Source organism: Haliotis cracherodii, unplaced genomic scaffold (assembly GCF_022045235.1).
Source record: "Haliotis cracherodii isolate W230 unplaced genomic scaffold, xgHalCrac1.p SCAF_10, whole genome shotgun sequence".
Taxonomy (NCBI): domain Eukaryota; kingdom Metazoa; phylum Mollusca; class Gastropoda; order Lepetellida; family Haliotidae; genus Haliotis; species Haliotis cracherodii.
In genome coordinates, this window is record NW_027266265.1 from 46,244,831 (window position 1) to 46,250,830 (window position 6,000).

A 6,000-nucleotide genomic window follows, 5' to 3' on the forward strand; every position below is an offset into this window, starting at 1 on the left:
TTAGTTACCACGAGTGATATAACTGAAATACTGTTCAAAGTTCACTCACACACTCATTCAATATTTGCTCATAAAATACATAATACAGCCCGTCTCGCACGTAACACTGTGATTATGTATGCAAAGCAGAACTGCATCCCTTAGGCACGGCGGACACCTATAATTGTCGGTTCGAATCCCGGTTCGACCCGTTTGTGTCTCTAGGTTTGTCAGCACCATACCCCAGGTTTCACCAAGTGGTAATCATCTGAGACCTGCATCACTTCGGGCTTTCCTCGCCATAAAAAAACTAGAATACTGTTAAACCCAACACAGTCACTCACCTTCACTCGTTCATATATGACTTTCCAGACACACAATGCAGGAGACACGTGCCCCGTGCACAGTGAGATTTTCTTTTGGAAAAGGTAACTGAAGATGCAGAAATATTTCTCCACGTATAATTATGCAGAGTTTTTACACACAAATTTGTTTAGTAGATACCCTTATTTGGGACCTCCCAAAGTAAGATATTGAATGTCTTGAAACACGAACAAGTTATTCTTAGTTTCTTTATGCTTAAAGCATGTACGTATATCAGTTGACGGCGAGGAAAAGTATCGACAGCGTGTGAAAAAGACAAAGAGTAAAGTTATACTCTGTAAAGGAGCATCAATCTGATTTCTAGGGGATGGGTAAATGAATATTTTGTTCTGAAATAGGCCCAAAATGAAAAGTCTGTTCAGAAACAGGCCCAAAATGAATAGTGTGTTGGCAGTGGTGAAAAGAAATCAATAGTTTGTTTTGTGAAAAAACAGAACACCCAAGCATAATTTTTGTGTTTATAGTGGTTGGTTTGTTGTTTAACGCCGCACTCAGCAATATTCCAGCTATATGACGTCGGTTTGTAAATAATCGAGTCTGGACCAGACAATTCAGTGATTAATATCATGAGCATCGATCCACACAATTCGGACCGATGACATGCATCAACCATATCAGCAAACCTGACCACGCGATCCCGTTAGTCGACTCTTACAAGCATAGTTGCCTTTTACAGCAAGCTTGGGTTGCTGAAGACCTATTCTACCCCGGATCTTCAAGGGTTTATAGTGAAAATGAATAGATTCCTTCTTGATGATAAGCAAATAAATAGTTTGCTTGGTAAAGCTGGGAAAGTACAATCGTTCTATTAACAAATCCGCCTCCCATATACAAATCAAATGGACGCCATTCATTATCCAACCAGTAGAGCAAATACTGAAGCTGTTCAATTTCGGAATAGAATTACAGTTTTCTGACACCCCTGCAGTAGGGAGGCTCGCCCAAGATTACCTATATTAGTTAAGGGCGTGGACTTCATTGCGCATTCGGCATTACACAACCCTTTGAACCTCAACAAAATGTTTCTATGTTGGCCAATTTCAAAGACTGTCTGGACCCGTGAAGATTCCGGGGTAGAATAGGTCTTCAGCATCCCATGCTTGCCGTAAAATGCGACTAACGGGGTCGGGTGGTCAGGCTCGCTGACTTGGTTGATGCATGCCATCGATCCCAATCGCGTGTATCGATGCTCATGATATCAATCACTGGATTGTCTGGTCCAGACTCGATTATTTACAGACCGCCATCATATAGCTGGAATATTGCTGAATGCGGCGTTAAACAACAAACCAACCAACCCAAGATTATTTGAAAAATGCAGATCGCGGAGACCTGAAACATCGCGATGTTTGTGTTCTCCGCCAATACGGAAACGTGTAAAGGACGCAATGAAAGAACGTGCTGGTTTTAAATCACCACAACTCCAGGGGTGTCCAAACACTAAAATCAAATAGCCTCACGCTATAAGGAAACGACAAATTCTAAAGATAAATTACGCTCACAAATTGTTTTGAAATTCGTGGAACAGGTGAGGTGAAATTGGGTTTAACGTCGCGTCCAAGATTATTGCAATTATATATAGCGACGTGCATGCACGTGTATGTGTGTGTGTGGCTGCTTGTACTAGTCCGAACTAATGCCGATTTATAGTGCCACTGAGATACCATGTCGCAGTTTAACATGAATACCCCACTCAGACACAGTATACTGATTCCGGCGCGACCAGTCCTTGTTTTAGCCCCTTAATGCTGAGCGCCAGACAGGGTAACAACAAATACCATCTTTTAACGTCTTTTTGTATGACGCGGCCGGGGATCGAACCCCGGACCTTCCGCTCTCCGGGCGGACGCTCTACCACAAGACCACGGAGGCGGTCTCGTGGAACAGACGGGCCCTTCCTACCAGTCGGGCAACCTTGAAGATCCGGGTTTAGACTTAGTCTTCAACAACCCATGCTTTTATTGAGAGGCGACTAATGGGATCGGGTAGTCTGGCTCAGTGACTTGGTTGATGCATATCGTCGTATTCTTATTGCATAGATCTATGACTATGGTGTTAGTGAGTGAGTATTGTTTTCACCAAGAAATATAGCAGTAGAAAAAAAAGCACTATCCAAACTGTTTGTCTTATATTTTCTAATTTGGGATTTTGTTCCCCCGTTGGCGAGTGAGTGTGGTTTTACGCCGCTTTTAGCAATATTCCAGCAATGTCACGTCGGGGGACACCAGAAATGGGCTTCACATATTGTACCCATGTCGGGAATCGAACCCAGGTCTTCAGCGTGAAGAGCGAACACTTTAACCACAAGGCTATACCCAACCTTCCCTCATGGTGTTAGCTACTGGGTTGTCTGGTCCAGATTCGATTATTTACAGAACGCCGCCATATAGCTGGAATACTGCTGAGTGTGTCGTTAAACAACAAACAAACTTGCCCTGTAGAATCCGGGTGATCGCCATAACGAGCCAAAGGTCTTACTGTTTTTTGCATTATTCTAGCTGTATTACGGCATTGCATGACAGCAATTCGCTTCACACATTGTACCATGTACGGAATCGAACCACCGGGTCTTCGTCGTGACGAGCGAACGCTTTAACCACTTGGCTACCCGACCGCACACCAACACACTACAGGGTATAGGCGACAGGATACATGGGGTTAAATGTAATTAAACCACAGGGAGAGACGGCAAACCGAGGGAAGCCAATATCTGCATTAATCTTTATAAACATATAGTATTTCATAATCCACACGGACACGTGTATGAAGCCAACTGTGTGTAAAGCATGTTTGATCAACATTTTGTTTCATTAGGTTGTAATGGTAAATTACAATTGACATAACCCGCTATTGATTTACACCCCCGTTTTGACTTTTATTGTAGTTGTTCTGACACTGTTGCCAAGCACGGAGGTTGTCCTTGTGATCGGGTATCGGACCCCCACAGTTTCAGTCACTGAGCTCGCGGTGTGTCTCAACAGGGCCGTTCCAACCGTATTTGTTCATAATTCAGTTTCACATTTGCATACCCGTGAAGATCCGGGATAGAATAGGTCTTCAGCAACCCATGCTTACCGTACAAGGCGATTATGCTTGTCGTAAGAGTCGACTAACGGGATCGGGTGGTCAGGCTCGCTGACTTGGTTGATGCATGTCGTATTCCAATTGCGTGGATCGAAACTCATGATGTCAATCACTGGATGTCTGTTCCAGACTCGATTATTTACAGAGCGCCGTCATATAGCTGGAATATTGCTGAGTGTGGAGTTTAATAACAACCAAACCAACAACTTAAGCCTAATATTTCTTTCAGAAATTGAAAATATGTCGCAGTGTTGTTGTGTGTAAAATGTGACAGAGCATTTGGGTTTTCGTGTTTTTTTACCAGACAGGAGACAGCTTGACGTGAGTTATAACATGAGTCGGGGGCGGCAGCGTTATGGTATGGGGTGGGATAACAGCAAGTTAGAGGACCCGTTTGGTAGTGGTAGAGGGAAATCTCAATGGACAGCGCTACATCGGCCCTGTTGTTCTACCGTTTTTTGCGTCGTCATGGCCCAGGCATTACCTTTAAACATGACAACGCCCGGCCACATATTCCTCGACTTGTTCAGGATTCTCTTCAACAAAACAACGTGAATGTCATACCCTGGCCGGCTCGCTCCCCTGATCTCTCACCAATCGAGCACATATGGAATGAGATGGATCGGCGCCTTTGACGTCAACCACGTGTTCCACAGACACTCCAGGAACTTCGAAACATGCTCCAGCAGATATGGACAGATATCCCACAGGACTTTGTGCGACGCCTGGTCCATTCCATGAGACGAAGATGTGTTGCTTGCATCGCAACCAGAGGTGGACACACACGCTATTGATTTGAAAATTGATATTTTGGCATGTTCATGTGTTTTTTATATGAAATCACGCATTTTTTGAAGTCAGTATGGCAAATTAAACCTAAACCATTTGAACACTCACAAGAGTCTTTTATCTGTTGCAAACCGAAATTGTTTTAGATTTGGTAAAAAACATAACTTTGCATTAAATCTTGTTCAATGTCACAGGAACTTCTGTTGTTCAGTATATATCACTGCGTAAATGTGTGTCTTTGCCATGGCGACAGATTGCGTACACTTTCATAACATAACGGGTTTTCAATATCGATGCTATTGGATAATACCACGTGCCCCATGCATTATTGATGTCTGGTTTGATGTGAACTGCGTCAGCAGGCTGAGTACAGACTAGGTTCCGGGGGTGCACGGGCGCCCCAGTGGTCTAAGCTGACACGCCGTGATATAACTGGAATACTGTTTAAAGCGGCGTTAAACCCAACTCACTCACTCAGCCACTAGGTTCCGGGTCCTCACTATACCGCAGGGCACGAAGAATTATGCAATTTTGAAATGGCTTAAACTGAATTTCTATATTTTCTTAAGCAAAATCAGATCTTTTACTCTGATACGATACCGCTCTGGCGTACACCTGTAACCTTGAGTGAATAAAGTTCTGTTCTACCTGAAAATCCGAGGATGCTTCCATTGGAGTTAGCGTCAGGTAAGCTTTCTAATCAGCCAAATACGAGTGAGCGAAGCATTCAGACCATTCGATTTCTACATCTCGAAAACTAGCTTAATCGACAAGTTCCGAATGTAGATCAATAAGGTTGCGTCCTTAAACTGTTGTAGATCATCATGTCGTTCCTGAACACAATGGCATCAATCCCCAATAAGTAGAACAAATGAGGAATATTTGTGTTCTTTGTGGATTTTCCTTTGTACAATTCGTAATAGAGGTGGTTAAGAAATGAAGCCGAATCGTTTTAGAAAGCTGACATCTGATTGGTTGAGGAACTCAGACATCCTTCAATTAGATTGGGTCAAACTTTTTTCAGTGTTCATTCAATCTCATTAAAATCAGATCTTAATTCTCGCTACCGCTAAACTAAGATCTGAGGACATCCCATAACGGTCACGTCAGGCAGACTTTGACAAACCAATGGAATGACCAATCAGAAGGCAGCTTTCTCGTGAAAGACACACAGACTAGAACTACTAGGGTGTTAAACAATGTGAGTTATAACAGATGTCGCTTTGTCCAATTGGGCCTGGTGTACATACAGTTGTATCCGGTCTTCTAATCTCCAGTGCGTCCACTACAGGCAATACGGTACATTGGAGCTAGCAGGCACACAGACTACGACTGCCACTCTGTCGGTGTGTGGCCTTCCTGCAGGTCTTCAGTGGAATGCCGGGTGTTGGTCATGGCCCTCAAGCGGTTTGATTACCACATACCTCAAACATAGCTCGTATACCTTGATATCAACTTGAGGTAATTCTACATCCTGTTGGCGATACACGACTGGGATTTTGTATGGAGACTAGATATGTTTTCAGCAGCAGCTGCAGAACCAGATATGTTTATGATTAAAACTATGAGCCTATATTTCTCCCAGTCGTGGTCGTCGTGATTTTAACATCAGTAGCGGCAGTAGTTATTGTAACAATCGTAGCTGGATTGGTTGGTTGGTGTAACAATAGTAGCTGGATGGGTTAGCTGGTGTAACAATAGCAGCTGGATAGGTTGGTTGGTGTAACAATAGTAGCTGGATAGGTTGGTTGATGTAACAATAGT